The 10,888-nt window shown below is 40.5% G+C and overlaps 1 non-coding gene across 1 annotated transcript; it reads right to left on the bottom strand.

Moving 5' to 3' along the window:
- Nucleotides 1-1,771: 1,771 nt before the first annotated feature.
- Nucleotides 1,772-1,878, bottom strand: LOC141589238 (small nucleolar RNA R71). The gene has a single exon (XR_012520187.1). It is a non-coding gene; the product is annotated as a small nucleolar RNA R71 (small nucleolar RNA).
- Nucleotides 1,879-10,888: the final 9,010 nt, after the last annotated feature.

Below are 10,888 nucleotides of genomic sequence, written 5' to 3'. Positions count from 1 at the left end.
CTTCTTATCAATAATTAGTGTAGTTAATATCAATCAAATCTCTCTTCAATATTGAAATCCAGTATTAATCAAGTTTTAATCCAAGTTTTAGTTCCTTAATCTCTCTTTTGTTCATCCTTTATTTTGGGTAATTGAAGATTATTTGGGTTATTATTGGGAGATTGACAACCTCTCAATCTAGCATTCAAGTACTTCTATTATTCTTGCTTTATTATTGGAATCATTAGTAGGTATAATCTCTTAATCCCTTTTTAATTATTGTTAATTACTTTCATTTATTCATCATGTTTCATATTGTTGGTATGATTGACAACCTTGCTAGCATGATCAACATGATAATGAGTGAGTAGTCTCTTAGCTAGGGTTAATGGGTGATTAAGGGAAACCAACATGGGGAATGATTCATGCTTAAATTAATATGCTTTCATGTTTTATTTGCTTGCTTGTTTTGATCTCAACTCATGCACATGTTATATTTGATGAAATGCTAAGCCTATGAATCCTTGCATTTATTATCATCTCCTATCTTTTCAATGAGACTTGTAAGACATAACCCAACTCGAGTCTCATTAGACCATGCATGTTGTTGAGTAGGGAAGATTAAGTCGACTTGTAGGTGTTGTACAATCTAATCGATTCGGCTCCGGGACCCAAACTTTCCTAGGATTGTAAGATATAACCCAACTCAATCCATCACAACAATAATTGCTTGCTTATAATTTGAGAACATGTTTGTATGATCATATCCCATGATTCCCCTATGATCCCATGACACCCTAGTGCCTTTAATCAATTGTTTACACCCCTTTAATTCATCTTGCTTGTTTATTTTCATTGTTATTCTAGTTTAGTAACCTTCTACATCAACCCAATTTGTGACACCCCTTAGACACCACTAGTTACAATAGAAATCTCATTTCAACTCCCGTCCCTTGGGATCCGACCTTTACTTGCCTCTTTACTAATTGTAGAGTTGCTTGTTAAGCTATAAATTGTGTTTTGATTCAACCGTGACCAACGACCACATCTTAATTTGTGAACACTTAGCGGGATCGCATCAAAAAATGGCGCCGTTGCCGGGGACGGTGTTTGTTTGATTTAGATTTCTTTTTATTGTTATTAGTTGTGTCTTTTTTCGCCTTGAGGAAGTAAAACTCCTCAAGGTTTGTTCTAATTGTTTTTGAGTTGTTTGATATTTTGCATGTCTAGAAGGTTACAAAGTGATTTGTTACCTTTTGACCGTGAAATCGAAAGAACCTTGACAAACAATAGGAGACTTGTTAGGAGGAATTTGAGAGGTGTTGGTGAAGTTGTTCAACCCACTAGTGAGTTTGTCAATCCTTTCGCAATAGAAGGAGAAGAAAACCCATTACACAATACCCCACAAAATCCACCTACAATGCCAAAATTCTCGTCACACTCCGTACCCACCGAGGAGAATCTACCAAATGGTACTCCTACACCGCAACATCTCACCGGAAATTTTATTGCCAAGTCCGCCTTCATCCAACTAGTTGAGAGGAGCCAATTTGGGGGGGTGCCTAGTGAGGATCCTCATTCTCATATGGAAACCTTTTGCGACTATTGTGATGCTATCTCTCAAACGGGCGTGACTCAAGACCAAATTAGATGGGTCTTATTTCCTTTTTCCTTAATCGGCACCGTAAAGCAATGGTTGAAGGGCCTTGATAAGGCCACCCTTGGAATAGATTCTTGGAAGAAGTTGGCTTTAGCTTTCTACAAAAAATTCTACCCACCGGAAAAGACCAACATGCTAAGAGCTCAAATTACGGGTTTTAAGCAAAGGGATGAAGAGTCTTTGTATGAAGCTTGGGAGTGGTTCAAGGGAATTCGTCGCTCATGTCCTCACCATGGACTTAGCGAATGGTTTTTGGTGCAACAATTTTGGAACGGTCTTTATGAAGACTCAAGAAATATCCTTAATATGGGATCGAATGGGATGTTCACCGAGGTTGATGACAACCAAACTTGGAGCAAAATTGAAGAGATGGCAATCCACAATTCACAATATAGTAGGCCTCGCAAGGCTACTAGAGGAGGAAAGTATGAAGTGGACGCCGTTACTCAATTAGGTGCCAAACTAAGCTCCCATATCGATACAATCAACTTGAAGTTTGAACAAGCTATGGCTAGACTTGAGGAAAACTCAAAATCATCGAAGCATCATGTCAATGCCATGACGGCATCCTCATCAATCCCAAGTGGGATATGTGAGAATTGTGGAACTTTGGGTCATGACCCAAGTGAGTGTAGGGGAACAACCGAACAAGTGAATGCTTTCCAAGCATACAAGAGTGGTACCCCTTATTCAAATTTTTACAATGAAAACACCAAATTCCATCCAAATCTCTCATACAAAAGCCAAAATGTTCAAACCCCTCAAACAACATACACTCCACCACCCATGAGAAACCAAAATCAAAGACCCTTTTACAATCAAAACCAAGGTTACCAAAATCAAAATCCATACAATCACCAAAATGACCAAGGTTTTGATGTCCAAAAAGCGGTCCTCCAAATGCAAAAGAATCAACAAGAATTTTTCACCCAAATGCAAAAAGATAGCCAAGCAAAAGAAACCACCATCAACAACATTCTAGCGCACACCAAGATGTTGGAAACACAATTGAATCAACTAGCATCTTCGAGCTCACAAAGACAAAAGGGGCAATTACCACATCAAAGTAATCCCCCTAGACATGAGACGGTTAGTGCCATTCACTTGAGAAGTGGTACAAGGTATGAAGCACCGAAGAAGCAAGTTGAGGATGAAGTTGTGGAAGCTAGTGAAAAGGAAGAAATTGTGCAAAACTCCAAAGATGGAGAATCATCAAAAGAAGAAAGTTCAAAGAAAAATGAAGACAAGGCCAAGGAGAAGGAGCCCATTGTGATTAGACTTCCTTTTCCAAGTCGTCAAGCCAAGCCCAAATTTGATGATCAACTTGGAAAGTTCATGGAAATTGTGAAGAACTTAGAAGTCTCAATTCCTTTCACGGAATTAATCAATCACGTTCCGGCCTATGCGAAGTACATGAAAGATATCCTCACAAAGAAGAAGTCGATCCGGAAACTTGAGACTATCGCCTTCACTAAGGTGAGTAGTGCAATACTTCAAGGGAGTTCACCTCCAAAGTTAAAGGATCCGGGAAGCTTCTCAATACCGTGTACCATTGGCGACACGACGATCAACAAAGCCTTATGTGACCTAGGGGCTAGTGTGAGTGTCATGCCATACTCGGTAAGTAAAAGGTTGGGGATGGGAGAGCTTAAATGCACCAACATCACACTCCAAATGGCCGATAGATCGACGAAGACACCGTTAGGGATATGGGAAGATGTCCCCGTGCGAATTGGGAAGTTTTTCATCCCGGTGGACTTTGTCATTGTTGATATGGAGGAAGATTCCAACATTCCAATCATCCTAGGAAGACCTTTCCTACACACCGCCGGTGAGGTGATTGATGTGAAACATGGTGAGCTCACTCTAGAAGTGGGAGATGAAAGCATAACTTTTAATCTTGACAAGACTATGAGAGCTCCTCGTTTACATGAGCCATGTTTCATGATTGATCATTATAGCCGAAAAGATGAAAGGAAGAAATCGGAACTCCAATGGAGGAAGAAAATTGAAGATGCTCCATTCAAAGAGCTAGTGAATTGTGACAAGGAGAGCTTGCAAAGCTCATCAAAATATACCAAGGAAGAAGAGGATGGCCTCATTGGCCAAGAGAAGAAATTGGGAGAGTTGTCTCCATCTAAGCAAGAGATTTTCAATGATCAACTCAATGAAGTTTGTGGTCTTTGGGACGACGAATTTGTAGGGATTTTTAATCCCTACATTGGACATGCCATCGATCATGATCAACAACAAGGGCCACGGTCTATTGAGGACCTCTACCATGATAATGAACAAGCTTTTGATTACTTCTTCAAGGTGTTGAGCAACATCAACAACACCTTGAACATGCCCCCTTGACATCTCATCAAGAATGAGAGTTTGGTGGAGTCCTCCCTAAACCACCACTTGTAAATATTTCTAACTCCCTAACTTACATTTCAATTCTTGTATTGCATTTTTGTCATCTTTGGATTTTTATTTACTTTGATCAAAACAATTGTCATGCTTGAGAGAAGTGAGGGAGAGACTAACAATTTTAATTGATGTGTAGTGCTTTACCTTAGTGTGGGGATGGCAATTGCCTAGGCTATCCATGCCTTAGTAGTGCCCCCACAATGAAGAACACAAGACTTGAAAGAAAGAATGGAAGAATGATAAAGGGAATGCGCTGTGCACGGGTGGAACTGAATCCGTGTACATAGGGGAAGAATCCGAGCGGATTACCAAGAATCCGCCCGTCTTATACAATCCGAGCGTCCTGCAGAAAAGACGCCCGTCCCGAATCAAGGCCGAGTTTTGAAAATTTCTTGACTGTTAAAGAATCCGAGCGGATTTCTGAAAATCCGCCCGTCTTGAAGAATCCGTCCGTCCAGGGAGAAAGACGTCCGTCTTGGCAGCTGAGGAAAACAAGCAAATTTCTCTGGACAGAAATCCGTCCGTCCTTGAGCAAATCCGCCCGTCCCGTGTTCAGCAAATCCGAGCGGATTGTACGAAATCCGCCCGTCTTTAGGCGAGTTTTTGCAAAGGTAGAAGAAGCAGAATCCGCACGGATTGAACCTAATCCGCACGGATTGCCCCTGCAGTTTTGAAAATCTCGGTTTCTTTAAAACCCCTCCCACCTTCATTCATTCATTCATTCATTCATAAACACTACCCACAACATCAAAACCCTCATCCTCTCCATCATAAAAACAAAAACCCTCAACAACATTAACCAAAATCAAATCAAACCATCCTTCCAACAACAAATTAATCACTCCTTCTTCAACAAAAATCAAAACCAAGAACAAAATCTTCAACCTTTGAGTCGATTTTTGTTTTCATAAAGGCAAAGCCTTTCACCTTCAAATCGATTTGGGCATACTACAAATTGAAGATTTTTCATTATTTTCTTGGTTAGTTCATCAATGGCAAGGACTAAGGGAGCAACAAAGGCACCAAAGGCTAAGGCACTCTCACAAAGGCAAAAGGCTCTTCAAACAAAGAAAGCTTTGGCTATGGTGGTGGCAACACCAAACTTGGAAGTGCAACAACAACAACAACCTTCTATGGGACCATTAACATCTTCTACTCCGGTAATTAATCAACTTTTGCATTATCCGGAGGTAACTTTTATTTCCGATACCCATAGAAATACCTTTGTCAAGTTTGCTATGAAATCTATTCAATCCACCAAATTCATATGTGAAGATACCTTGGGAAAATTGGGTGTTCTTGAACAAACAAAAGCCTTTTTCAAAGCCATGGGGTTGAAGAAATTGTTTGAAACAAAGGAATTGACATACCCCTCCCTTGTCTTGGAATTTTTAAGTTCTTTGAAAGTCACCAAAGTTGAGAATAGAGAAAATCTCGAGTTTCGTCTAGCTAATGTTAGTAGACGCATTACCTTCAAGGAATTAGGTGAAATTTTGGGTCTTAGTGATGAATCGCGTTATCTTAAGCATTATGGAAAGTATGACCCCGAGCCTCTTTGAGAGGCAATCTCCGGGAAGAAATTTGAGGATTTTCATGCATGTCGTGCTCTTTTGGTCCATCATCCGGGCATAAGAGTATGGCAAAAGGTTGTGGGAAATACCATAATTGCTAGGAAAGACACCAATCATTTCACAAGACTTGATTTTATTCTCCTTGAATCGGCTTTGAATATCGGAAGAATTCATACCGAGCCTTACAATTCTTTGAGGCTCTTGGTAGATAGATGGCTTAATGTTGATAGTGGGAAGAAGGGCACGACCGTTATTGTCAATGGCGGCCTAGTCACGGTCCTAGCTAAGCACTTTGATCCTAACTTCAATAAGGATAACAAGTACAAAGCAAAGGAAGGTGGCCATCTTATTGATATGCATATTATGATTCACAAGTTCAAGTGGGTTGCGCAAAACCCCCTTGACACTAAGTATGGATGGCTAACTAGTGAAGCTAGATCGTTCACCTTGCCCTCGAAGATTTGTCGCCTAAGCGTCCACCGGACCAATTATCTACTTCCCATTTCCGAAGAAGCCGAGTATATCATTCAACAACAAAAGGGTGATCTTGAAACCCCCTCCTCTTCCATTGTCATACCACCTTACCCCTTTGAGTATGAAGAGTTCAAACCGGAAGGAATTGAAATTGGGAAAGACTATGTGACTCTTCTCATGAAAGCAATGCACAAGCAAGCCTATGAAGATCGGAAAAATGCTTATTTGGCTCAATATCCACCCCTCCTACATTTAGCTAGGCAAGGACTCCTTGATCCATCTTGTCCTTTGCCTAGTTGGGCGGATAGAGAAGTCTTATTTCCGGGTGCATCTAGGGTCGTTGTGGGTGACAATGAGGTTGTTGGAAATGATGAAGAAGTTGATGATAATATTGAGGAAAATGCAAGTGAAGATGGAGAAAGAAATGGTGAAGATGATGATGAACAAGATGAGGAAGAAAGTGAAGAAGCAAATGACAAGGAAAGTGGCAATGTGACCACTTCTCATGAGGGAAGTGATGATGGTGATAGCATGATGGAAGATTAGCAAGCCTTGGAGACTCCTACACTCCCATGGTTTGTCTATATCTCTTTGTATTTTATTTCATTTTGATCATTGTTGGTTTAGTCCTAGCCCCATCAAAGGACTCACACCTCGGTACCATTGAGGTGTTCTTATTTTATTGTTCCCATTTGTAAAATCCAAAATGACAAATTAGTTTCATGCATAGCATAGTGTGTGCATGAACTATACCCATCCTTGGACATTAGCAATAGTGTCTTACTCGGTTTGGGGAAGTTAATGCATACGCAACGGGAGGTAATCTAAATTATCCTCTCCGTCATAACAAAAACCATGCATCATGTAGTATAGCTTAGTGTAGATTGCATTTAGTATAGAAATCATGCATCATCTTTGCATAATTTCCATCATTTTGGCCATTGAGGACAATGCCCATATTAGTGTGGGGATGGGAATTCTAACATTTAACTCTTATTCAAAAATCCAAAAAAATTGAAAAATTTCAAAAATCATAAAAATTTGAAAAATTGAAAACCCAAAAACATGTTCATTTCCTTTGTATATATTGTCTTGTATATATTGTGTTTGTTCTATCCTTTGTTCACATTGATCGACTACGCCACATCCGAGACATGAGGATATTGAAGACCGCATGGTATGATCTTTCCAATCTCCTTTTTCCTCTTTATGTTAATGACTATGTGGCTTTATTTTGATTGATGCGGTAAAAACAATGTGAAGTTAGGACTTGCATTTAGTTTATATGTCATATTAGTTGGTAGAATCACTTGCTTTAGGATGTTTATATTAGTTGCATCAGGGCATGTAGTTGCATGTTAGAAATGTTTTGAAAAATTCCTATTTAGGAACTTTGACAAGAGCAACTAAGCCATTATAAATACTTGTTCAACTTAAGACTTTGCCTACTAGAATGGTTGTAAAACACCCTAGATAGTGTCATACTAGTGTCTTTTGACCCATGACCCAAGGCCTAGTCAAGGGTTTGCATGTGAGTCACCTATCCAACCCCGTGATGCGATATGGACTTGGTTAACTTGTCTAGGTGACCTTGATTGACCTTGTGGTAAGGCAACCCAAAATTTTTTCTATCAATAAGCTTGAAGTGCTCATTTCAAACAAATTTTGTCATGTGGAAGTAATGTAATGCCAAGGAAACCTCAAGTGTTATGAATTGTTGAATGTTGAGAAATTTTAAAGTTGTTTTGACGGAGGTTTACCACTTCGATGTGCTTTGGTGTGGGATCCATTGAATTGGGCCCACATACGGTTGTGAATTCGGCCGCCCAGAGACAGAGTGACTTCACCCCGAAAAGCTATTGTCTAGAGGTTAACCGGTTGCCTAATATGCGATTGGCGAAAGCAAAGGACACTAGCCCGGAAGGGACAAACCCCATCTTAAATTTTTGAAATGTGAAAGTGAAATGAGGACAATTTTGAAATACTAGTCATATCCACCCATTGTGAATAAAGATTTGAGCATTTCATTCCCAAAAAGCCTTTTGTCAAGCCACTTGGTCGAGCTTGGGACGATCCATGACCTTTACTTTTGTAGAGAATTCGAGACTTGTCATGTCATATGCCACTAGCATCATAGGGATCATCATTCCACCACCATCCGATCCCTCTTGACGAAAGCATTTGGAAATTGAGGACAAAAGTAGTCTAGTTTAACACCATTTGGAGGTGATTTAGTGCCATCCTCTTAGACTTAGTAATTTGTTGAACTAGTATTTGTGAAGGATTACATGCTCTTAAATTTGTTCCTCTCTAGTGCCTCCGCCACTTGATGAGGGAGTGGCTATTCCTTTTTTAGATGCATCCATTATGTGTTTTTGTGTGCTTAATGTTTGGATGTGTCGCCATTTTGGCAAGACCCACCTTGCCTTGCAAGAAGGCATCCTACCTCATGGTTGTCTTGTTGTGAGTTGAAGGGGCGGAGTGAGTGATACGTGCATTTTATATAGTCTTTTTAGCCTATTTTATGCACGTATTTCTATGCTTTTATCGTAGTTTTATGCTACGAGATGCCCCGAATATGCTACTTTGGGATATTATGTCTTATTTGCAGGTATGGACCCAAAAGTGGTGAAATCAAGTCATTTACCGTCCATTTTGCATGCATTTGGAGAAAGAGTAGATTTGGAGCGGGAAATATTGCTGTCTTGGGATGCGTGAAGACGTTTTGGGCGCTAAAAGGACAAGTCAAAGGCATATTAACGAGAAATACAAGCTGCTGAGGTCAATTATCACTCGATCAAAGACATTCTTGGTCGATCGAGTGGTTTTAGGTGGTATAATAAGTCGATCGAGGGGTTAGATTACTCGATCGACCAGTTCTTCTTATGCGTTTACTCGATCGAGGACTTCCTTAGTCGATCGAGCAGGTTTTTGAGTCAAGTTCACTCGATCGAGTGATTTCTTTACTCGATCGAGTGGCTTCGCTGACGGGTTGGGCTTTTTAGTTCAATTCCGTCATTAGGTTTAATCCTACTCCTATTTTCTTATAAATAGGAGTTAGGACGTCATTAGTTAATCACCGAGTAATCCATTAATCCGGAGGCAGGGATCACGTTACTCTTCCCTCTCTTCACCTCTCTAGTTACTTTTGCTACTGTTCTTTTAATTCCGGATTAATTTCAGTAATTCTTCTTCCCTTTTCTCTTCCTTTTAATGTTTATTATTATTATTGATTTAATTCTCGTTTCCCCCATTCCCATGAGTAGCTAATTTCCCCTTAGTATGTTAGGATTAGGGAAGCCGTGGTAGCGATGCTTTAACTGTATTAAATAGGTTAGATTTGCGATAAGAATTGTATTAGGCAATTTAACTGTTATCCGGTCGAATGAATGCATGCAGGAGACCATAAACCTAGTTAACCCCGACCTAGATCGAAAGATTGGAAGGGAAGGCTTGCTTAATTACAATAGGGTATTGCAGTGAGGGCGAAAGTTAAGCTGTTTACACTCTAGGGCGGTTTAAGGACCGAAAGGTGACGACCATAGCTCTTCTTATCAATAGTCTAATCGCCTTAATATTCCTGATATAATAGATCTGATAGCTGCCACGGTGGACCGACTCTTAGCATACTTCTTTCTTTTACTGTTAATTCTTTTCCTTTGCTTTAATTTCTAGTTTAGTTGAATCAATTCAAAACCCCCTGTGACACTTTGACAGACCGAATTAAACAGATAGATAGCAACTTAGCCTCCCCGTGGAGATCGACCCTACTTGCCGCGACTTCGTTAGCGAATCTAGGTATTTTATTTTTGGTGTAGAAACGACCGCATCAAATTTTGGCGCCGTTGCTGGGGAGGCAATCTATTTATTTATTTGTTTAATTTTATCTGTTTTTAGCCTCGGGGATTTTTCCCTTGAGGCCGTTTTTAATCTTTTGTTTAGTCTTTGTTTTGATAGGCCTTACAAGTACTACCTAGACAGTTCTAGGTGAAAGACCGTCAAAGGGAAGGCTTGAGTACCTTTGACCCGTCACCTATGTCCCATTTTATGGAATGACGGTGATTTACTACGGAGATGTGGTTCTCACGAGCACAATGCAGCTGTAGTTGTGCCGCCACATCCGCCCTATCAATGGCCACCGCAACGAGATTCCCCTGATATACAAGAAGAAGACATTGCGGAGCTGAAATTCTTGATGGAGGAACTTGCATTCCAAGTGCAAGAATATGTCTCGCGATTTGATGAGCTCGAGTCTCCAGTTGCTCAATTAGCACCGAGATGGAGAGAGAAGAGATCGCGGAGTCGACATATTCGATGAGAATGCTTGTATCACAAATGCAAGAGAGTGATAGATATATGGACGCTCGAATCCCTCAACTGAGTCACAAATAGCTCGGTTAGCAAAACCGAGATGCAAGAAGAAGAGGTTTATCTTACGAGAGCGTTTTTCTCGTAAGGAAACCGTGTTGCCCAACGATGAGGATGACTTCTATGACTCGGACGACGAGTTCCTATCATATTTCACCGCCCCACGCCGAAGATTTCAGCAACAGATAGAGGAATCACTCGATCGAGTGACAATTATTGGTCGATCGAGTGATTTCCCGAAGAACTTGCTCGATCGAGTGATATCACCGCCGATCGAGTGGATTGCAGGAGGATAGTTCTCGATCGAGTGATTATGCCACTCGATCGAGTGAATTGCGGGAAGAGATTGGTCGATCGAGTAGTAATTCTGCTCGATCGACTGATTTGGTCATTGGGAGCTGTAATTCGTCATTTGGGCTTG

This window comes from Silene latifolia, chromosome 6 (assembly GCF_048544455.1).
Source record: "Silene latifolia isolate original U9 population chromosome 6, ASM4854445v1, whole genome shotgun sequence".
Taxonomy (NCBI): Eukaryota; Viridiplantae; Streptophyta; class Magnoliopsida; order Caryophyllales; family Caryophyllaceae; genus Silene; species Silene latifolia.
This window is presented reverse-complemented; position numbering and strand designations above follow the sequence as displayed.